At 36.9% G+C, this 25,354-nt stretch overlaps 1 protein-coding gene across 1 annotated transcript in view; it reads left to right on the forward strand.

The window, feature by feature from the left end:
• Positions 1 to 25,354, forward strand: part of SPOCK1 (SPARC (osteonectin), cwcv and kazal like domains proteoglycan 1) — a 794,690-nt gene that overhangs the window by 336,640 nt on the left and 432,696 nt on the right. The gene's annotated exons all lie outside the window — the stretch shown is intronic.

Consider the following 25,354-nt stretch of genomic DNA (forward strand, 5'->3'; position numbering starts at 1 on the left):
GAGGGTATGTCCTTCAATTGGGGAATGGCTGAACAAACTGTGGTATATGCGGGTGATGGAATACTATTGTGCTAAAAGGAATAATAAACTGGAGGAATTCCATGCAAATTGGAGAGACCTCCAGGAAGTGATGCAGAGCGAAAGGAGCAGAACCATAAGAACATTGTACACAGAGACTGATATACTATGGTAAAATCAAATGTAATGGGCTCCTGTACCAGCAGCACTGCAATGACACAAGACAGCTCTGAGGGATTTATGGTAAAGATGCTACCCACATTCAGAGGAAGGACTGCAGGAGAGGAAACATATAAGATAAACAATTGCTTGAATGCATGGATTGAGGAGGACATGAATGGGAAATAGACCCTGAACAAGGACACTTGTTACAACCAGTGGAAATGTGCGTTGGCCATGGGTGGGGGGAAAGTGGGGAGTGAAGGGGAAAGTAGGGGCATAAAGTATGTAAACAGATTAAAAATGAATATTAATAAAAAAAAAGAAAAAGAAAAAGAATAGAAGTTATAAAGACCTACACCTAGGTGATAGCTATAAGTTTGAAAAAGTGAATAGATATAAGAGATGCTGTGTAGGCATAATTGACAGTATATATGTTTCAATCATTCTGTTGTGTTCATCTCTTCATGACCCTATGTGACATTTTCTTAGCAAAGATACTGAAGCGGTTTGCCATTAACTTCTCCAGTGAATTAACAATATGTACTCGGCAGATAATTGAATAGTTGGGGGTAGGATGGAGGAAAGACAGGGAAGAGTAGGGGGTGACTCCAATGTTGTGAATCAGGATTACTGGAAAGATATGGTGGTGCTCTCAACTCAAACAGAGACATTTGGAGGAAAGATAGTTTTAGGGGTGAAGATAATGAATTCTATTTTGGACATGTTAAATTTGAGATACCTGTAGGATATTTAGATAGTGATGTCCAGTTGGCATTTTGGGATATATCTGCATAGAGATCGTCCCTTTCATTTCTAACATCATGTGATTCTATAACTAGAGTTTGTCATGATCATCCAGTTTTATGCCTCTGACCTGTAAGAAATCTTAGTTAATTTCAAAATCCTGTTTTTATGTTTCTTTCTTTTTAATTCTTCAATATTTAAGTCCCTTAGAATGAAAATTCCACGGAGATGTAATATAAAGCAAACCCTAAAGATCTCGTTCCCAGATACTTTTGTTATTGAATCTATTCCTGATTCTTCCATGGCCATGGACAAATTTCTATCTCTTAGGTGTGGTTTCTGTAAATTAAGTATTTGGATTGTGTTTTTGTGTTGTTCAGTCTTGTCTCACTCTTTTTGACCCCATTTGGGGTTTTCCTGGCAGGGATAATAGAGTGGTTTGTCATTTCCTTTATCATTTATAGTTGAGGAAACTGAGGTTAAATGACTTTTTCAGAGTCTCTTATAATGTAAAATGTAAATGTTTGAGGCCAGATTTGAACTAATGAAGAAGAGTCTTCCTCACTCCAGGTCTTGTTCTACATCTACTATAGCATCTAGCTGCTCCAGGATTTGAATTAGATCATTTCTAAATAAGATCCTTTTCTCCTTTAACATTCTCTGATTTGTTCCATTAAGTCTACTGGGATGGTTTGTCCTAGATGGTCCCTTTGTAAGTATCAGTTTTAAGTATGTTATATTTTATCTATTACAGGTCTTAGTATACTAGCTTTTCTTCCATGAGCTTAGAAGGGCAAAAGTGCTTACATTGTCCTTCAAGCCACTAGTTTTATATTTCGATATACCTGCCTCAAACACAAAATATTCTTTTTATATCCAACATGCTATTTTATAGGTTTTCTTTATTACATGGGAAATGAAACCATACGAGACATTTTTATAGTCACTGAATTTTTATTAGAGTTGTATTTTTCATCAATAACAATACAATCTGGCAACTGCCTTCTTCAGAATATTTACAGATGTTTCTGGCACTTCACTACCAAGGAGCTCTGTGGCTGGTTATCTCATTTGAAATAACTTCATCCTTATTCCTTTTATCTGGTTAGATAATCCTTTAATCCATATTTATGGCAGATAGGTTCTGACTCTCTTTTCCACTCTTGCACATATAAGCACATATAGCAGATATGCTCCATGAGATTGGGTTGATGGTTTATCAAAGTCTAGGGTCATTACTGAATCATTTGTTCTAGTACTTGTAGTGATTAGAATTGGAGGTCTTCTACCCGGGGCCCAGTCATGTTCATTCATAATCAGAGATTTAGGAGATATTTATGCAAGCAGAAAATTGAATCAGTCTCCCCATCATTGCATTAAATTATGGTACTTTCCCAAAGAATTTCTAGAAAATGTGACATGATTGGAATATTTTTTTTTGGGCTAGTTGAGCATTGCTTAGTAATGTGAAGAGATAGAAAGTATTTTATGTGACTAAGTCTTCCATTAATTCAAAATCATTAAATCCGTTTGTTTTTACAGTTAGCTATATAAGAAAGCATTTTATTATTAATATTTTTCTGACTATTCTATTTCTGAACTAGCATATCTCCTTCAATTAAATAAAAATCAACAAAAATGTATTAATTCTAAGTACCATCACTGATTCTAAGGTTTAAGTAATGTTTTAGATCCTGAGGATGCTATGACAATAAAGCAGTCTCTTCCCTTAATGAACTTGCATTTTACTTTGGGGGAAAAACATATATATGTATGAGGAAATTATAAGCAAGTAAATATGAAGTAATTTTGGGAGGTAGCATTAGAATATAAAGAGGAAAAACAAACAATCCAAAAACCAGTACATACTCTTGAGCTTATTTTCTAAGAAGTCAACAGATAAGTGAATACATTATAATTATAATAGGGAAAGGAGATTAGAAAAAGGTCCTAGTAGGTAGAGGTAGTAAATGAGTAGTTAGAATGCACAATGAATAGAGTCCTTGACTCTTTGCTGTTTCACAGTTTTATCAGTGACTTCAATTAATTCATTCCTAGATGAGGTGTTTATCAAACTTGCTGATACCAAACTGAGGAGGCAAGCTAACAGTTATGACAATATTGCAAAATAAAAAAAAGAAAAGAAAAGAAAAAATTCTGACATGGTGGACTACAACAAGAGGCAAGTTTTAATAAGACAATAGATATAATTAAAAAGTCCTTCACTTGGTTTAAACAAAACAAAATAGAAATTCCCTAGTACAAAATGGAGGGGGTATAGATAGTGTCGACATGGAATCTAGAGTTCCCAAACTTGTAGCTTAGTGAAGTATGATGAACCCCAAGTTTAGAAATAGTTTGTAGGTTGGAGACCCCCAAAGCTTGTGCTTGTTCCCTGTTCCTATGAGAATCCACCCTGAAGGGAATCTCAGGCTAGCAGTTGCAGACTGAATAATGGACCCCAGGGTAAATGCTAAATACCCTTTTTGTCTTAGGTAGTTTTCCCCATTGTATCAGAGACCCTGCCCAGGAAGACACACCTGGGCAGGGACCATCCTTTAGTATTTTGTAAACAGCCCCTTCCCCTACACCCTAGCCTCTGGCTATGATCCCTTTCTCTAGCTTGATTGTATCCTGTCAGTATAATGTCAATCATCTCTCCCAGCCCCTGGATCTTCCCAAATGGTATATAAGTTCCCCAATTTCCTTTGTTCCTAGGAGTCATCTAGCTAGGTGGCACTCCCAGGGGGATCAGGGAGCAGAGCAAATTAGTGTTCAATTCTTAGACTCTGCACAAGGCGCAGCTCTGCATAAGAGGCCAAGTAGCCCTCATCCCCCTTTCCTTTGATTAAAGAGTGTTTTTATGACTATTTAATAGTCCCGCGTGTTTATAAGTTAACAGTAGATTAGTTAATTTCAGATAGATCTAGAAGTTTTAATGGACAACAAATTGAAAATAATTGAATAGGGTTATATGGCATCTCTAAAAGTTAATCTGATATTGAACTGCATGGAGAGGTGGTGTTCTTACAGTATTTTCTTTTAGCTCTAGACACCATGTTTTAGGAAAAACATTGATGAACTGATGATTATCCAAAAGAGAGTGACCAGAAAGTTGAAATTTGGTTGGTTTAAGGCAGTGTAAATGTTATGGAACCTAGAGGGAGTAATATAAATAAAATCCAGACCCCTGTATGACACTATAGTGGAACAGGCTTGGAGACCTTTAGTCTCCAGATCCTAACCCTTTCATGATAAAACAGCCTTGGATCTCCCACCTAGCAGACATCCCCCTTATCTACAGGAACACCCACCTTGCAGATATCCCCCTATCTGCAGGAATTTCAACCTGGCAGACATTCTGTCCCCAAGATCCTGCCCCCTACCCCCTGCCTACTCATCCTTAAATATTTGGCTCTTTCACAGCTCAGGGTCCACTTTGACTTGTCAGTGTGAGTCCCTAGCCTTAAGCTAGACAATAAAGTCCCTTTGCATTTTGCATTTCTCATTTTTTGTGATGGACTCTGGGCACTTCAATGTTTAGTCTGAAAAAGGGTAAACTTTGGTGTGAGAGAGGGTGTTTGGACACCTTACTGTTGCCTGTTAAGCATTTGAAGGGCAGCTAGTTGGCACAGTTAATTGACTGCCAGGCTGTCAATCAGACAGACTCATCATGAGTTCAAATCTGGCCTCAGACATTTCCAGTGCAAACTCTTTGCCAGTCACTTGCCCCTGTTTTCCTCATTTCCAAAATGAGCCAGAGAAGGCAATGGCAAATCATTCCAGTGTCTTTGCCAAGAAATCCCCAAATGGGGTCATAAAGAGTTGGCTATAAATGAAAAAAAAAAAAAAAAAAAAGATTGAAGAACAGCAAGCATTTGAAAGTTAGCTTTGTGGATGAAGGATTAGGTTTGTTCTACTTTTCCCAAAAGCACATAGTTTAATAGGGTGAAGAGAGTATTAGAGTTGTAAATTTCAATTCAATGTAAATAATATTGTAGTTTCCTTTAGGTAGATTTTATTGCAATGTTATATTAAAATTTGCTTTCAATTGTGTAGCATCCTGTGATCTCAAAATACATTCATCAAATATTTTACTTTTTAGATGGAGAGAATAGTAAATCTAACAGAGAATCGGCATGAAGCTTATTAGAAATTTTGGTAATCAATTTCCTTTAGGAGGAATCAACCTTTTTTTTCCCTCAAGGAACATTTTCTCCACTGGCAATTTGATCCTTAGATCATGGACACTTTAACATCTTTGAATCTTACTTCTTTGAAGATATATATGTTTTATGTGAATAAAAATTATCCCAGTTCATAAAATGTGCTTCTATTTACAGGCTCATTATGTGTAAATTCATGTAAAAACTTGGTTTAATCTGGGTATGCAATGGGAATATTTGCTGACCATTCCCTGGTGAAAAAAAAAAGACTAAGATTCATGGAACCAAATACCACTGTGAAATGTAAACACAGTTCCATTTATTCAGGTCCTTAATTAAGGCCTTCACAAACTAAATATTATCAGTTGTTTTAGAAATACAAACAACTCATGCATATAGTGATTTCTTCTATCTTAATGATTTGTTTATTCAATTTCTGTAATCTGGATTATCAATTCAATGAAGAAAGGGATTACCCATTCACTAGGGTCTAGGACTCCCCAAGCTTTCTGAGTATACTGAGTAAACAACCAGGAAAAGATAAGCAATGATTAGTCACCTTAATCTCATTTACCAAATCAGGAGAAAATAATGGTAATTAAGTTAACCCTAAAAACCTAATACATTTAAAGCATTCCTTGAGTTGTCTAATACTTGTCTTTCCTCAGTAAAGAATATGTTTAATTTTTTTCATTCAGTTTTTTTTCAGTCATGTTTCATTCTTTGTGACCCCATTTCGAGTTTCCTTGGCAACTGAAAGCCACTGGAGTGGCTTGACTTTTACTTCTCCAGCTTATTTTTATTTATAAGGAAACTAAGACAATTAGAGTGAAGTGACTTGCCTAGGGTCACATATAGTATGTGTATGAGGTCATATTTGAACTCAGGAAGATGAGTCTTCTTCATTCCAGGCATTTCACTCTATCCACTGTGCCAACTAACTACCCCTTCTTCACTGATATATAGAAGGTGCAAGGCTTTGAGCACATTTTGTTAAATGGAGGCCATCAGACTTCTAAAAGGTATTCACATTGAAGTAGCTTTCAATAAGCTTTTTCAGCTTTGTGGTAGTTTGCACCACAGAATAATTAGTTTTGATTCTCTTTCTGGCTAAGCAGCATACTTGTGGGCTAGAAAAATTCCTTTGGTTTTAAACCTTGGCTAATGAAGACAAACTATTGTAGAATTACAGATAGTGCTACAGTTGGAGGACTGTATTTGCCTTAAGGAAGATGTGTTTTAATCAAGCTTTGGATATTTAATATCTGTGTGGCTCTTGAGCAAGTCACTTAACCTGCATGTACTTTAATCTTTACTTCTACAAAATGAGAATAAAAAAAGTAGCACCTATCTTACAGGATTTCAGTGAAGATAAAATGAGAATGTAAAGCATTTTGCAAATTATAAAATTCTATGCAAATGTTATTTATTATTACTATCACTATTATGAATATTCTTTTCTGATGGGTCAGTTGGTGCCAGTGGAATAGTGCTTGGTACTGGCATCAGGAAGAATTAAATTCAAATCTAGTTTCAGACACTTAACAACTTTCTCTTTTCTAAAATGATCTGGAAAAGTAAATAACAAAGCACTCCGATATCTTTATCAAGAAAACACCAAATGGAGTCACAAAGAATTGGACATGACTGAAATTATTAACATCTTTTCTGATAGGATTCTGATAGAAATATTCTTTCTAATGTTCTTTATTATGAATGTTCTATGTAATATTCTATAAGTGGATATAATAACTACTTTATATAATTGGATGAATTATTAGTATGTAAACTAATTCTTCTGTATGCTAACTAAAAACATCCTGAGGACAATCCCTGTAACCACAGGAAAATAGGTATAATATCACCTCATCCTCTTTCCATATATTTTTTATAACCTGTGTGAAGCCTCTATATTGTTTTTTATGTATTACACCTTTATTTTAGAGAAAAGTTAACAAGACTAGAGGTGGAAAATTATTCAATCATATATCTAGAGCTGGAAGAGAAATCAAAGGCCATCTAATTCAATCCTCTTATTTTGTAAATTTAAAAATAAGCCCTGAGAAATAAACCAACTTGTCCAGGGTCATACAGTTAAGCTTATATGGAAAATTAATTTAGGTCTTCTGTCTCTAAAGCTGGGTCTCTTTCTACTATTCTGTATTATCTTCAAATGGTTGCCCACGGTCACACAGGTAATTTGTAAGCCTTTATATTTTGTAAGATTTTTGTTCCAGGTAGTTTGGAGATTATGCATAATTGGTATGGCTCAATGTCATATGCAGGCAAGTAAGTGAATAAAAATAGTTCCATTTTAATAGTTTACTGGCTGTGCTATCCAGGATATTTTGAGGTCTTATTTGTAATATGAAGATTTGTCTTATGACAGACCATGAAAGATAGCTATCTTTTTATGTATAATTCTAGTCATTTTGTCCTGATTACTAGTTACATATATTTCAAGTGTTGAATATTTGTGTGTGGAGATGCAAAGCATGGAATCCCTGCAAAGGTACAGGGATAGCCTCACCCAGAATTCCAGGGGACCCTCTTGGAGAACTTTGGGTGAGGGGACAGTTGAGAAGGGTTGGGGACAGTTTTTTTGGTGGGAGTGGAGGTGAGCAGATACTCTGCTTGCTTCTCCTGACTTGGGGTTTCTCCTGAGGTGGCCATTGTAGCATAAGCTAGTGATTTCTACTCATAGGGTTAGCCTGTTTGTTATTACTATTCTTCATTAATATAATTATATAATTACTTAGTGATTAGAGAGTAAGATACTTATCAATAGCAACAGAGCCAGTTTCAGTTAAGTGCTTCATCCGCTCTTGAGAAGAGGGGGAAGGGCAGCATCTACTTAGCAGTTCAGAGTTTCCTCTCATTATCCTAAAACCCTCATTTACCCTTTTTAGTTTTCCTTGTTATTACTTAATATAACCTTTATCTTCAAATCTGTGCCTGATAATTATTTGGGAAAGATACTCACAACTCAGTCTGAACATCTAGTTTGAATCCTGTTAGCTGCCAGTTTAAGAAGATCTTCTCTGTCCTCAACAGTTAGATAGCTAGCTGCTATATCTCCTCTAACTGACCTGAGAGGAATATAAATTAAAGAAAAGGAACATTATTGGGGTTTCAGCCATAACAGAAACTTACCAGAAGAATCTTATTCCTATCTTCATTATCAACTGAAGCAGAAGCAGTTAGAGGGGGAGGGGTTTGTGAACCAGGAGTGTATAGCCCCTCCTTTCCTCAACTGAAGCCTGTCAATCTCTGGCTCTTGGCCTAAAGCTTTATTTGGCCCGGACACATTTATCTGCTTCTCCAAACTATCTGTTATTATCATCATAACAATATTATAGTCTGCATTTGTTATTGTTTCTGCCATTTCCTTGTAGAACCTACAATGACGGTTAAGTCTGATCTCCTTAAGGAGATTCTGTAATGTTTGGCTGAAAGACCTAGTATTGAATTTTTATTAACATCCATATCCAAAAGCAAATTTTTATAACTCAGCCATGTGTTAGTTAAAATCACTTGGGGTTTTATTTGGAAATATTGAGCATCAAGATATGTAGTATCTTACAAACTTCCTGTGGACATGTGAGGAACTTTGAAACTACATTCCCCATGATCCAATGGGTTTCCTGTTTCTGACAATGGGAACCAATGTATAGCGCAGCTTAAACTCAGAGGGCAGGCTAGAGACAGTCTCTTTTGGCTACATAGTGAGGATGGGCATGAACGGTAACTTTGAAGAGCTTTTACCAGGCATGTGGTCTTACATATGTTTTTTTATCAACATGACCATGGCAATTAAAATATTAATTTCTCTCATAATATCAGCCTTTATCATTTTTAATCATTACAGCCATCTAATGGTTTCAGGGATTAGCCAGAAGCTAATCTAGTGGTTTGGGGAACCACTGCTACTCTCAAGATTTTTGTGGTCAGGATTTCGGGCTATCTCCATAACTGTTTGAGGAGAGATTCTAGACTTGGTGGTGGTGGTAGTGGTCGTGAATCTACTTATCTTGTACATGCTGCTTCTTGTTTCTCTCTCAAGGTGACTTGTTGCTTTAGCTAGGTTGTTTTGCCTGACTTGTGACTGAAAGTTAGTTGGGATGGCTGACCCTTTCCCCATAAGATTTGTTCCATTGATGATGGCTATAAGAACCCAGCTGGAAGCAAAATTTGCTCTGGGGAATATTCTCAATTCCAGTACTCCTGTCCTTATCCAACTGTTCTTGATCTCTATTCATTGGTTGGAGGCTTCTGGACTCTGTCTGTATAGTTGGATATCTATAGACCCACAAGGATAGAGAAGTTGACCGGGGAGTCATGAATGAGACTAGCTGCCCAAAAGAACATTCCCAAGAGTACTACTATTTACTCAGAGTATATTTGGAGATGTCTAACAGAGTCATTTACTTTTTCAATGTCTTATTTTTCCTTGTCATAGGTAAACAGACAATGATAAATACATTATTTTGCACCTTTGGTCTCATTGCTGTGCCACAGGTTCTTTCATCCTAAGGTTGTTATTCATGTTCAAAAGTTACTCATTCCTCCAAAGACCATTGTGTCTGATGAAGAATTAATTCTAGGTAATTAAGTCCTAGAGGAGCAGGAATGATGAAACCAAAGTTTTCTCTAATGTGGTTAATGGCTACCTAGGAGCTCTACTCATTGAAGATATGCATCTGTGATGAAACCAAGCATAGCATAACCCATGATTGCAGAGGTGGATGTCTGTTGTTTCTAAATTTTGTCCGTAGTTCCATGGCAAATCTATTCTCTCCAAAGTGGTTTTGGACACAGTAGTTAAGCTAAAAACATGTATTTTGGAATGTCTTTCTGGATCTGTGCCAAATATGCTTATGTAATGAGGAGTCTTGATGTGACTGATGGTGAGACTTGAATAGGTATATCTCTCATGTCTCTTTCCCCCACCCTTCTCCAATGGAGATTTAAATTCCTGCCAAGACTGAGGTTGAGGGCAAAGACTGGCCCTTCTATTCTCCTCAGAGAAATGGGATATGGGGTTAGATTTATGCCTATCTTCTCCCTTAATAGTGTTAGTCTAGGAGATGGAATTTCCAGGTTCAAGTTAAACTAATTGATATTCATTCATAGAGAAAGGAGGAACCCAAAGCTCCATATATTCAAGGCTTGACTTCTTTCCCACCAAATACCATTTCCACAGTAAATATACACATAGCATATAGCATATAAACTCATTTATCAAAATTAATAACAAATCAAAAGTTAGAGAAAGTTTATGTGAGAGAATATATGCAGGACAATAAGGAACAAAGGAAATTTCCCATTAAAATCTCACCTGAAAGTCACAGATCTTATCCAAAAGGAAAATTTCCAAAAATCTTTATTATAGCAAGTAATGTAATCAGGATATGATTGAGATAGTCATATCCTCTTGTGTTGGCTTTTTTTCCCTTTGGTGACCAGAAGAGAATGGATATCATGCATTTTCTTTTTCAAAGTTGCAGGGCAGAAACACCTAAAGAAACTGGAGAACCAAAAGAGACTTCTTTCCTATTCTTGCCAACTCTACCCACCCCTTATGTAGGTACTCCACCCATGCATCTCTTATGCATTGATCTCCATTCTTGAGGATAGAATCCCATACCATTGGGCTTTGGAGTTCATTTGGAAGTTTATAGAATGATAGTAAAGATGGATTTTTACTACTTTGCATTTTTTTATTAAAAATTTAGCTTGGTGTCATGTCAGTGGCATTCTAAATCTGATTTATTTTCCTTACTCATATATTTTGTCTTGAGAGTAAAGTAAGGTTAGAATGAGACTTCAAAGATCATCACTTTTGCATTGATTCAGTCTGAAGTGATCTTTCTCACAAATGTTCCCTGAACTATTGCCCCTGTTTCATCTCAATTCTTTTCCCACATCAGTTCATTTAGGCATCAAAATGATCTTCAAGTGATTGTCAAGTGTAGGACTGACCACATGACTTCCCCATTCTGCCAGCTTTAGTGGTTCCCTGTTGACATCTTATTTTTTCTTTCTTACATCTTATTTTTCTTTTCTTATTTTTCCTTTCTTACATCTTATTTCACTCCATGCACTTTGCTGACCAATGACACAATTCTCTTTTCTGCTTCACACTAAAGACACCCAGTCTCTTGACATTTTCACAAGCTGTTCATCATGCCTGCAATATCCTCCTTGGTCATCTCTGCTTCCTGGTCTTTTCTAGTACCTCTTAACTTTTTTATCATTCAATCATTCAATCATATTTGACTCTTAATTACCCTGTGCAATTAATGTCCATGAGGTTTTCTTGGCAAAGATACTGGAGTGGCTTGTCATTTCCTTCTCCAGTGGACTGAGACAAACAGAGGTTAAGTGACTTGCTCAAGTTCACAATAGTTAGTAAGTATCTCATACCAAATTTGATCTTGGGTCTTCCTGACTTCAATCCTGGTACATGATCCACTGAGCCATGGAGCTGCCTCCTTTTAGTGCTACTCCTATCTATATAGTATTTTGTTTGTTGACTATACATTGTCTCTTCCATTAAACTGTGAGCACTTTGATAGCAAAGATTGTTTTTTGCTATTCTTTGCAACTCATAGGATCTGATTCATAGTAGGTACTTAGTAAACATTTATATTTACTGACAAACTCTCATCAGATGTGTGTGGCTTGAACAGTTTAATGATTCTGGTCTGACTTGGGAATTCTCTGTCTAGATCAGTGGTTCCCAAAGTTTTTTGGCCTACTACCCCCTTTCCAGAAAAAAATATTACTTAGTGCCCCCTGTCACATACTATCACCACCTCCTTACAGTTATTCACCACCCCCAAATGGCACATGTGGCCATCACCGCTTCCCTGGATAGCTGGAGCACCAACCAGGGGGTGGTGGCACCCACTTTGGTAATCACTGAACTAGATAATATTCAATTGCAGAATCCTGAATCACTTGGGCTGCCCATTAACCAATCTAGCAGGAACAGCAGTGCCTCAACTCCATACATATAGGACTTACAGATGGTCAAGTATCATAGGCCTCCTGTTTAGCTTTTTCTGCTCAGAAACTGATGACTCAGTCCTACTGCATGGCTAGGTTTCTTATTAGAAATATTGGAAAGTAAATCAGAAGCCAGTCAGTAGAAAATAGGGTTGGTTGATGAGTTTTATTGTACCATTTGCCTCTTCAAAACCTGCTTGATGTAATGAATACTTTCCTGAGGCTTATATGCCTGAGGCTTATGTAGCTACTCATTTTAAAATGTTTTAAAGGTATTCTAAAAACAATCCTATTAGGAAAGTAGTTTGCTACTTTTTAAGTATTATAATATCCTTATTATAATATACTTACCTTTCTCTTGACTTTAATAATTCTTTCTATTCTCCACAATCATCCAAAATTCACTAATAATATCTTGGCAATAACATCTGCCAATTCTTTCCATTTCAGATATTGTTGTTTGTCCAGATCTGGTGACTTGAACTGCTTGAGAATGTTATTGTTCTTCAGTCATTCTGTGGTTTTCTTGGTAAAGATACTAGAGGGGTCGGCCATTTCCTTTTCCTTATCATTTTATAGATGAGGAAACTGAGACAAACAGGGTTAAGTAACTTGCCCAGGATCATATAGTAATTAAGTGTGTCTGAGGCCAGAGATGAACTCAAGAAGATGAGACTTCCTGATTCTTGGCCAGCCCTTTATCCATTGAACCACCTATCTGCCTTTGCTAGAGAATAGCTAGATGTTATTTTACTATCTTCTCATTCATCTAGGATTTCTACTTTTTTCTCAACATTTTTTGGTTCTGTTCCTCCAAGTACAGAGATTGTCATTGTGAAAAATATATGTAAGGTAATGTGGTCTCCAGGGATACTATAAATAAACTAAGTAGTTTGTGGGAACACACTCTAGGATTTATGAGAGACTGGACCAGGGTGGAGAGACCAGGGTTTACTGGATTTCCACAGGAATGGCAATTGATCTTAACTGTCACTCAGCTTCCACTAGGCCAGAGTATAATAACAGGCTAACAAGGTAAAAGGGACTTAACAGCTTTAATTATGTTTGACTAAAAGGTGGGAAAGGGATTTCTATACTTAAAATCTAAAGGATTAAGCCACAGGACAATGGGAGGACTTATTCTACTCTTATCTAAGTAATCTAAACTAACAGGGCCCAAAGAGCTGTAAATGGAGTCTGCCTCAGACCTGGAACCTGCCAGGCTTGAGTACAGCTAAGGGGCTTTTATGGCTTTGGGATTTTCAATGCAATCCACTGATGATCTCTGGATGTCAGGAGCCAAAGTGGTCTCATGTACCAAGTAGTGAGGGTTTTGCTTGAAGCACTGTCCACCAGAACTCAAACTTCACCTCCTCCCTTGGCTCTGTAGATCTTGTCCTTTTTGCTAGATGCCACAACACACAGGATCCCAGGGAAAATCAGGATGCAAGATGTCCTTTTACTCTGAGTGCTCCCAGGGCTAACCACAGTTTGTGTTAACCCCTCATGGAGTCCCACTCAGAGCCAAGTCCCCTCTTCCTGCTCCTTCATTCCAACCTGGAATTCCTAGCTCCAGCTCCTTCCTGCTATGTACTTCCTAATCAATACCTAATCAATACCTAATCTAATCTTCCTCACAACATTATCCTCTGAGGAGAAATAGAATAAAAAATAATTAAATGGGTCAGCCTTCTTACCTTTATTTGTTATCAAAATCCACTCTACCCTAAGCATTGTCTTAGACTTATTTTGTTCTTTTTCTTATCTCCTGGACCTATAATTTCACTGGTTTATGGAATTCCCAGATAAGGAAGCTTCTCTGTATAAGTATAAGTCATAGCTGGGCTTTTTAGAGAGATACCTAGGACAGTGATATCAGTCTCAAATAAAAAAGGTAGCCCCTAAACCCTATTTAAGGATCTTTTGGTTGCATATCAACTTAAAAAGCTATATATTGACATTATCTCTATTTTATTGTATTTTTATTTATAGTGTCGAATATATTCCAATTTTATTTTAATTTGTTTGAGAATATTTTCTGGAGTGTTTCCTCTGAATTTGACTAGAACACCAAAGGGTTAAACCATTTGGCCAGATGTAAATACCCATTACATGTAAGAGGCAACACTTGAGCTTGAGTCTTCCTGGCTTCAATGCCAGCTATAAACCCACTATCGAACAGTCATTTAACAACAGAAAACCTCTCTTTTTGGTTCATTATTATTTCTCACCCATCTTACTTTATTTTCTTCATGATATCTTTTCTATTAGCTCCCTGATAAGGTTAAATGACTGGTTCATGGTCATATAGGCATGAACTATTTGAGGTCAGATTTGAAGTAGGTCTTCTTGACTCCAGACCCGGCACTCTATCTATTGTGCTACCCAGCTGCCCCCTACTGTTCTGTTCTATTCATTCCCAGTTTCTTCTTCTTCTTTTTTTTTTTTTTGCTTTGTTTGTTTCTGCCATCTATGTCCATCATTGTTGTGGTTTGTTCTTCAGTTTTGATTGATTTTGAGTTCTCTGAGCAGCCACTTTTGTGTCTTCAATAAACCTTTTTGTCCTCCTCATTTTAATAGTTTTTGCTTGTGACTTTATAATTTCATCCTTGAGAGCTACTCATGCCTTTTGGATTAAACTCCCTTTGTAGGGATCTTTTCTCGTTTCTAAACCCCTTGAACTGAGTTTTCATAAATAGATACCATTTGTGACTTGAGGTAGATTTCCCAAATTCGTTGCCTGATGGCCAGACCTTGGAAAATAAACCTCTCAGTGTTTACTTACGTGCCAGTTAATTGCTGGGCCCACTACTCAAAGCCTTCATGGTTTAAGTCACTTGTTTGTTCTTGGTTTTGCTGAAATGACCCTTCAAGAACACAACGTCTCACCTCCTGCACCATAATGAAGTGTGAGGAAGGTTTTAGTGGATATTCAAAATCCATCTGTGAGTGATAGCAGGGTTTCTTCATTGTGCCAATGTGAAAATAGGAATGTTTTCTATATCTGTCTGCTATTCTTGCAACAGACTGTTATCTCCCATTGTTTTACTTAAGTTTCATTTCACAGTATTTTGAGTTTCTGTTCATTTATTTGGGGGAAAAACAATGCAAAAAATTCCATGATTCTTAATTGGTATAATTTTACCTTTATGAATTCAAGCAAAACTACTCTGGAAATAATGAGTTTTACTTTTAGAGGGAAACATATTTGCAGAAATTCCAGTTTCTATTTCATTATACCAGCTCTGGCAGTGGGGATTCTTCCTTCCACCCGGGGCATGTTATAGATGTAGTTATATTTCAAGATCTCCTTTCTTTCACCCCTCCAGACCTCTACAGATTCTACTTTGTGCTGCTCATTATTAATATTTATTGAAAGTGCCTTTTGAGGTTTTGATTATAAGAATCCTGTGTAGATAATTGACTACTGTGTAGATAACTTGAGATACGTGATTTTGTAACTCAATTATTAGCTTTCTTTGTGTAAAGAATATAGTTGCTGTGTACATTTGTTAGGTGAATTTATTGCTTATGTATTTGGAAGGATTTCTGGTTCGTGTATTGAGAGATGAAGGACCTTTGGAGGCCATCTAGTTCAACCAACCCTCCCCCCACCCCCATTCTCAGGGAATTGTCAAAGGTTATACAAGAAGTTAGTAATTGGGCCAGAATTTTAACTCAGTTCTTCAAACTCCAAAAGAATATCTGGAGCTGTATATAACTGCTATGTCAAGCTGAAACAGAAGACTTTCCTACCAAAAAGGCTATTACTTTTGTTTGGGGGAGGAATCACTGATTATATGGGGTGACAGAGAGAAGCAAATAATTTATGTGTTATATGTCTCATTTATCCAGAAATGAACAATTCTTTCTTCCCACACAATGCATTTTGACAAATTTTTAATAATTATCTGCTGTACACAAAAGCACTCTTCTATGTAAGTAAATCAGTGAGCATTTACTAACTTTATAACATGGGTGCTTTGGACTCATTATTTTGGGGCCAGTCTATTAAATTTCACTCTTCCCTCAGAGTTCACTATTATGTGGGACCTGGTGGGTGGAGGAAGCATTTCTTCTCTGTCATTGGCTGTAGCTACTACTTATTGTGTTCCCCTGATTTTAGGCTCCATTGATTAAGACCTCAGTTCCATTTAACCATGTATATCCTTTTAATAACTTTTATTACCATTTTCGAGAGGAATATTTACTTCAAAAGTCTACCAGGAATATTCAATTCAAAAGTATAATAATTGAGACTTCTAGGTGGCTCAGTGGACCGAGCTCAGTGGATAGTCCTGGAAAACTGGAAGTCTTTAACACCAAATCTGGTCTTAGACCCTTCTTGGTTGTGTAACACTGGCCAAGTCATTTAATTCTAATTGCCTAGCCTTTACTGCTCTTCTACTTTGGAACTGATACTTGGTATCAATTCTAAGATAGTAAACATAAGGGTTTCAAAAAAAAGTATGACAATTAAAAATATAACAAGAACAAAGAGATATTTCCCTCAAAATCTCAGGAGTAGCCTCTCTTGGAGGATGAATAAGATCAGGCTTATAATTTAGTTTAGTTTATACATAGCTTCATTGCATCAAATTTAAGTCCAAGGCTGTTTCTCCCCCCCCTGCCCCCCCCCGCCATCCTCCCTAATGTCTCAGGTCCTCTGCTTCTTGGAGCTTCCCTGCTTGACTATCTATATAACATCTGTCCTATAATCCTGAGCTCCATGATCCCCGTGGCTCAGGTACTCTCTTCCTTACACCTAGATCTAAAAAGGACAAACAAAACAAGATAAAAACCCGAACCCATTTCTTGGGCTACAGGTCCTTAGGAGAGGGGGAAATTACTCTTAAGCCATTTTCGCCTAGTGTCATCTGCTAGGAATGGAATCATTTACAGCTAGACTTATATGCTGCTGAAAGAGTATGTAAGAGTCAGTAAGAGTTAAGGAAAGTTCTAGAAAAAGGCTAGTCTCAACCGTGTAGAAGTCCCATGCAGAGGGAGCAGCTGGGTAGCTCAGTGGATTGAGAGCCAGGCCTAGAGACGGGAAGTCCTAGGTTCAAATCAGGCCTCAGACACTTCCCAGCTGTGTGACCCTGGGCAAGTCACTTGACCCCCATTGCCTACCCTTACCACTCTTCCACCTATAAGTCAATACACAGAAGTTAAGGGTTTAAAATTTAAAAAAAAAAAAAAAAGTCCCATGCAGAATGTTTTCTCTTGCACTGGTTCCTCTGTCTTACAGGAGAAGGTCATAAGCATCTCCCACAAATGTAATTCAGTTTTAGGTGGTCTGCTTATGCACCAAACTCTTATTACAGATATTTACTATATGTTAGCCACACTGTGTGATGAGTACCGGTCCTTTTATAAAATGCAAAACCAATTCTTTTTGGTGTCAGTTAGGTGGCTCAGTGGATTGAGAGTCAGGCCTAGAGATGGGAGATCCTGGGTTTAAATCTGGCCTTGGATACTTCCTATCTGTGTGACCCTGGGCAAGTCACTTAACCCCCATTGTCTAGCCCTTACCACTCTTCTGCCTTGAAACCAATACACGGTATTGATTCCAAGACAGAAGGTAAGGGTTATAATTAAAAGAAAAAAGAAGTGTCCTCCCTCAAGGAGGAGTTTACATTTTAATCTTCTAAACCATATATCTAAAGTTAACTTGAGCTGGCTATGCAAATATGTACATGATAGAAAAAAAAGTACTTTTAGTATCCCCATTTTTCATGTGACATAAAAATACAAATCTGTGTCAGTTATAGTTTAAATATAAGTGCAATTAGACTTTATCTGTTATTCTCTAAAGCTCTTCTTTCAGCCAAGTTATCTAAAATATGGACCATTGATAGAAGCCATGAGTGTTTATCTAAAAAGTACAAAATATAATTTAGAAAAAGTTAGGGAGGGTTATCATGGGAATTTTGGGAACACATAGTGGAGATCAATTTCCTTTAAAAAGGAAATATTTTTTGTCCAAAAGAATTTTTCTTTAAACTCTTACCTTCTGTCTTAGAATCAATACTATATATTGACTGCAAGACAGAAGAGAAAATAAGGATTTGGCAATGGGAGTTAATTGACTTGCCCAGGGTCACACAGCTTATGAAGTATCTAAAGTCAAATTTGAACCAAGGACCTCCTATTTCTGGGGTTCAGTCTCAATCTCTGAGCTCCTTAGCTGCTCCAAAGAATTTTTGATGCAATATTACATGTAACAAAATTTGTTTAAAAAATATCTCTTAAATTGGTATTTTACCTTGGATCCCAGGAGCAACAGGTTTTACAGTAATATGGTTTAGAAAATTTTGACTCAAGTTATTAGGATAACATTTCAAAGATACTATAAGATAAAATGTACCCTTGACCTACCTGCTAATTTCAAAGATCCTGAAAATGAATTCCTAGAAAGCAGCCATGTTTTAGTTAATTGTAATTACCAATCTTCAAAGTGGAGAAGAGATGATGGAACATTTTCCTTCCTCTCAGTAGAGAGAGTACTTTTGGTGTATAATATATATACAGTCAGGAAAGAAAATAATAAAGGAGGAAAGAAAGAGGGAGAGAGAGAAAGAAAGAAAAGAATGAAAGAGAAAGAAGGAAGAAAAGATAAAGGAAGAAGGAAAAAAAGAACGGATTAAAAAAATAATAAAACCATTTAAAGAAAGCATGCAAGGCAATGTTTCCTTATGATTCTGCTAGTATAATGGTTAATTTTCTTCTCGTGGGGGCAGCTGGGTGGCTCAGTGGATTGAGAGCCAGGCCTAGAGACAGGAGGTCCTGGGTTCAAATCTGGCCTCAGGCACTTCCTAGCTATGTGTGACCCTGAGCAAGTCACTTAACCCCTATTGCTTAACCCTTACCACTCTTCTGCCTTGGAGCCAATACATAGTATTAACTCCAAGATGGAAGGTAAGGGTTTAAAAAACAAAAAAAGATCTAGCATTTTTTCAGAGTGCCACCCATTGATCCTACACACAAATGATTAAATATTTGCCATATATATGAAGATTGGTTAATACAATAATCAGACACCGCTCTTTCTAGAATGTAAGCCTAGTGAAAGGATGCTAGCCTGGTAGAGCTTACAGTTATGACTTGGTATTCCAGTTTGGTTTTAGTGTCTCATTATCTTTCATTTAGAGAAAAGCCTGCTGATTTGCTCTTCCAAGTTTTGTGAATTTTTTTTTTTTGAGACTGTTGAGGGAAGAGGGCTAGGAAGAGGAAAAGGTAAAGCTAATAAAATACAAAACTGGAGTTCATTTAACTGATCTTCTGTAATTAATATTTCCCAATCCCTTTGCTGTTTAGTCTTTGACTCAACAGATCAAAATTTTCATATTGAAAGAGGATTGAAATAGAAATGCTTTGGGTGTGTAAGAAGAAGAGGAAAGGTCACTTTGGGTAATATATTTGGTCCCAAGCTGCTTCTGTTGCTTCTTTTGTAACTAAAAATCAATAACAAATCTATTTTCTCACTGAAGTTATGTTAGCAAATATACAAGTTAGAACAGGCTGCAATTGAACATTGGAGGCAATAAAAGTGTTCAGAGCTTTAACGTCTAAAAACATAAAATAGGGATTTATTACAGTGAAGAAGTAGGTGGGTTTCTATTTCTGTGGATTTCCTGTGGTTTTCTATTGGAGTACCTTGTGCATCACAAGTCAGTTTTCTGCACCTTGAGCCAAATAAGCAGATATTAAGTGACTTTATGAATCAGTTCTGCTATTGACAGACCTTTCTGACTCACATGCCTACCCTGGGTTCTAAAAGCCTTGTGGATTCCTGTCAGACCTCAGTTTTGACTGACACTGAGATTCTATACCCAAGAGGCCCATAATGGAAGGAAAGCATAGTAAAGCAATATGTGGTTAGTCATATTCAATCAAGGCCAATGTCTTATAATCTATTCCATGTACTCATCTCAGACATTGGCTAAACAAATTGTTATGAAAATGTTTTACGTTTGCTGCTGGTGGTAATGTAATTTCCTTCCGATTTTGTTTAAGCATATTTACAATGCTTTTCTCAGCTAGAGCCCTATTGAAGAAAAATTGTAAGTGGTGTGCATGTATCTATTTAAATTTTAAGGGCAATGTATTTATGGTGGGCAGGTCATTCAATACATTTGCTTTTACAGCTACTTTGAATGTGCTCCCTATTATCAATGGTTTTGACAGACAAAATAATGGTTGAGTTTCTTGATGAGAAAGAAATATTAGAATTGGGAAAGATTCATTGAAAGTCATTCCTCCAAAGAGCACAACAGGAGCTTTAGAACATTAGAGTTGGCAGAAATGAAGGAATTGGTTTTAATGTTCTCTATAATTACAAAGGTTACACAGACAGAGCTTGAAAACATTGCAGAAATAAGGTCATATTATCAAGTTGAGGGTAGCAATATTGGGCAGTGGAAAGAGTGGGAGTGAGGAGATACCAAATCTTGGCCCTGCTATTATAACCTTTATCAAGTTATTCTCTTTCTCTCTCCCTATGCTTCAGTCTCCTACTCTGTACTACGAGGTATTTGGACCACAACTGCCTGCCTTGCCTCTTCACTTTCTAACTATAGAGTTACTCATTGATAGAGCTATAGAGCAGGGAAGGGGTCTTCCAGATTTTATCTGTCTTCTTCATTTTCTGGCAGCTAGGTGGGGCAGTGGATAAAGTACCAAACCTGGAGTCAGGAAAGCCCCTGTTTTTTTTTTGTTTTTATTTTTGTTTTTTTTTGTTGTTGTTTTTCAGATTCGATCTCAGACAATTACTAATTGTGTGATGCCTGGGCAAGTCACCTAACTCTGTTTTTGCCTCAGTTTCCTCATCTGTAAAATGAGCTGGAGAAATATATGGCACCCACTCTAGTATCTTTGCAAAGAAAACCCAAAATGGGGTCACTAGAGTTGGATGTGATTAAACAATAACAACTAAATTTTCTAGGTGAAGAAACTTAAGTCCTGTACAGATGAAATAATATGTTGAAAGTCATTGAATTGTCAGAGAATTCAAATATAAGTCTTTAGACACTAAGTCCAGTGTTCTTTTAATTATATCATGATACTTAGGTTGTCCCTAAATTCTCTTCAAGTAGTACAATTCTGTGACTTTAAATTCTGATGGATTCTCTACTGCTGTAATTTCAGGCATCCAAGGCAGTCCTCTGGGTAGCAATTTTTGTGCAAGGTGTAAAAGGGGTATCTGAAATAAATTCTTGAAGCTGACCAGATTTGTGGCTTTTTTTCCCCACTCCTCAGCTAATGATCCCAAAGGGTCCATCATCATTTGAGGTGATTTACCTCATGACAGGAGTGGAATAAATGATGAGCACCAGTAGTCAAACAATCTACAGTAGGAATAGCATACATTAACTTGGCAAACTATAGTTAATTGCTTCCAGTTGGTATCTGGGACCCCCACTCCACGTTGTATGTGTGGGCTATGGAGAGAAGACTTCCATAGTTAAAAGTAGTCAATGGGCTCACATCCACCCAAAACCATAGCTTCTATGTTTACATTTATTAGTCAGCCAGGTAATACAATTAATTCAAAGCAAAAGTGTGTTTAAAAAAGTATGGTAAAAAATAACAGGCACAAAACTTTCTCCCCATAAACTTGTCACACGTTGTTGCTCTTGCTGTTGCTGTTGAGTTATTTCAATTGTTTCTTACTGTTTGTTACCCTATTTGGAGCTTTCATGGTAAAGACACTGGTGTGGTTTACTATTTCCATCTCCAGCTCAATTTTCAAGTGAGGAAACTAAGGCAGAGTTAAGTAACTTAAGTGACTTGTCCAGGATCACAAAACTAGTGAGTGTCTGAGACCAAATTTGAACTCAGAAAGATGTCTTCTTCATTCCAGATCTGAGCCTAAAAACACTGAGCCACCTAGCTGCCCCATATACATATATATGTACGTACATACACATTGTATATAGTACATACACACATGTATGTTTTGTTATATATAAACTTGTGACATGCCAAATTCATATAATTGCTCTGAGAAGATAAGGGGATATGTACAGAAAGCCATACACATAGGAAACATATGTGAACAGGGCATATAGAGGTGTTGGGACTACTTCTGCCTCTGATGCTACAGACATGATCACCTGGTATACTCCCTGACAATGCTGCCCCCTGCTTGTCCTATGTGGCTATTGCTCCGTTAGTCATTGCTACTTGCTGCTTATTATGCTGACTATGCTACAAAGTTGTGGGCTTCTGTCTGCATCTAGTTATGGTTTCACATGGAGCCCTTTGCTAGGAATCTATCTCTTCCTCACAGGGAGAATGGGATCTCTCATTTTTTTTATTTAAAGACCCAATGTTTTCTGTAACTTATCTAGAGACACCCTTAACACAGTCAACTATTTACTACAGAGAAAACTTTCTTGATTGAAGGAAGCCTCAGTTTCCCTCTCCCTTTTTAATTAATTAGTTTGTTGCACTAAATTATCCAATTAACACCCTCCCTTGCCTCTCCTTCCCCATTGGATTATAAGAAGCCATTTATAATTAAAAAAATAATATATTTTTATATTTATGTTATAGAGGTACAAATGGTGAACCCCCCGGGGTTTGGGAAGGAAGCCATTTTCAAGAATGAGAGGACTCCAAACTTAGATTAAAAGTAAAAAGAAAGATTTTTTAGTAAGATAGGATTAATGGCCAGCAAGACGGCATGAGTGGAACAGCCATGGGAGGCTGCCCCTGAGTACCCCAGTTATAGCCTTTTTGTATCCTTTTCTGTAGTGTGGACTTGACTCCTTGCACTCAGGCATTCAGTGAGTGTAGGGTCTGTCTGAGGCCCTCAGGTCTTAGGCTATCCAGGTGTGTACTGGATGTGTATCTCTTTTGTCTATCTCAACTTAAAGGAAGTCCAAGGATAATGGTCTTTGCCTGGGGGATCACAAGGGTAGGAAGGAGGAAAGGAATTTCCCTGTTCACAGCCTGCCTGAGTTAAGGGGTAAAGGGTTCCTGCCATCTGTGCACAATGCCCATGTCATTTAGAGGTATTTATAGTATATTAATATTATTATATTAATATATCAAATAGATTACTATATTATTTAATGATGAATATCTGTTAATATAATATTATGCCTCCAAAAATTTATTCTATTTATTTAAATATTAAATATTGATAAATAAAATAAATATTTGTTATATTTATTATAAAGTTAGATTTTAATAAATTAATATTTTATGTTAAGGTAACAGAGAGGGAAGAAATGGACCCTGAGAGAGAAGAGAAACTTATTCTTCCAGAAGGCTGAAAATAGAGCAGGTCAAATTTTCTATGCAGATCAGTACTGGGCTTGGGTCTATTAGTGGCTACTGAACTAGGTATGTTAGAGAGATAGGGAGACCCATTATTATATGCACATCATATGATGCATTCAAAGCTATAATTATGTAAAATATAGTTATTAGTTCATGCCTATATACTTTTTAAGCTGTTCCTTTTACTTTTGGGGGTTTCCTAACTCAGGACTCCTAGATCATTGAGAATAAAGCAAAATAGAACCTAAAAATAACCTTTGTAGTCACTTGGGTATCTGTAGCATATGTATTTACAGGATGTAAAAGATAAAAAATCTCTTTCACTTTCCTTTTTCCTTTATCTCAGATCATACAATAGGATTTGGAATATAAAATCATGCTGCTAGTCAAAGCCTTAGCCCTCTGCCAATTTTTCTGGTGTTAAGAGCCGACTTTTACTCCTCCCACATCAGGGTGTAGACATTTCTGGCATGACATGGTCTATATTGAGCACAGGGTTTGCATGGAGGTTAATATCCCATCTGTCATGTGACATTTGCCAAGTGTCCCATTCAGATTTCTTAGAGAGCTCCTGTTGTTTTCGGAAGTAGATGGCTATTGTTAATAATCAGTGTGCCCTCAGAATTGAAGGCAGAATTGCTGTCATTGCCAATGACAATTGCTTAAGTTGTCATTGCCTTTTTTTTTAAACCCTTAACTTCTGTGTACTGGCTCCTAGGTGGAAGAGTGGTAAGGGTGGGCAATGGGGGTCAAGTGACCTGCCCAGGGTCACACAGCTGGGAAGTGTCTGAGGTCGGATTTGAACCTAGGACCTCCCATCTCTAGGCCTGACTCTCAATCCACTGAGCTACCCAACTGCCCCGTCATTGCCTTTTAAAGGAGAGTCAAGGGACTTTTAAAATAGTCTGCCAGGACTATGTTAGTGAAGAAAGAAATTATTATTTTAGCTAATATTTATAAAATACTTTAAGGTTTGTAAAATGTTTGACACTCACAACAACCCTGGAACCACTATTTAATAGATGAGGAAATTGATTTTAAGAAAGATTAAGAGAAAGGCAGGATTCAAACACATTTCTTATGACTTCGAGTCAGCACTATCTAACCTGCTTTGTAGTTATATGCCTCAGATTTTGTCCTACCTCTGCCACTACTAGCATTGTGATCTTGTATAAGTCCTTTCTTTTCTCTGGATCTCAGGTTCATCCTCTGGAAATTGAAGAGTTTGAACTATATGTTCTAGTTCTGAATCTTTATTCTCTAAGGTCCTTTCTAGATTTAAGGGTTCTTATCTTTTGAAGTTGTTGTAAAAAATTATTATTCTGCTGTAGTTAGGGTTTTTGTTTAATGTCCCTCCAATTAATTAATTCATTAGAACTGAGAGATAATTAAACAAACCCCAAAAACGTTGCCTGAGCAGGTTTCATGTTTCACATAGGTAGCATTGGAAGTCTTCATATAAATTAATGGAAGTCCTACTATAAATCAAAAAGTTGTAAGTGAAGTAGAGGCAATAATTTTTATTGACGAACTCATTTAAGTAACACCTTATGCTAAATTCCTAAGGATTTGGGAGACAAAATGATTTTCTCATTTAGTTAAATTATGCATCACACTTGAAGTAAACATGGTAATACCATCCTAAGACAAATGAGTAAATGCCAGTAATGATAGAAAACCATAAACTGAAAACTAGTAATTAGAAACTGCTTCTTTTCAAGGGACTTCTCCTAGTGGGGGGTTGGGTGTGGAAGTGAAAATTAGGCAAACAGCCCTGGAATTGACTCTAGCTCTTAAATTCACGCATATTTTTATAGCTAAGAGTTTAGTTCTACAAACTCAAGTTCTGGAAATGTCCTCTCTATGGTGACTAGATCTTACATAAACATAGACAGAAAAGTACCAGATCAGATATCACAAGAACCTGAGTACTCTGATAAGCCTTATTTCTCTCTATGTAGAGG

This window comes from Gracilinanus agilis, chromosome 2 (genome assembly GCF_016433145.1).
Source record: "Gracilinanus agilis isolate LMUSP501 chromosome 2, AgileGrace, whole genome shotgun sequence".
Taxonomy (NCBI): Eukaryota; Metazoa; Chordata; class Mammalia; order Didelphimorphia; family Didelphidae; genus Gracilinanus; species Gracilinanus agilis.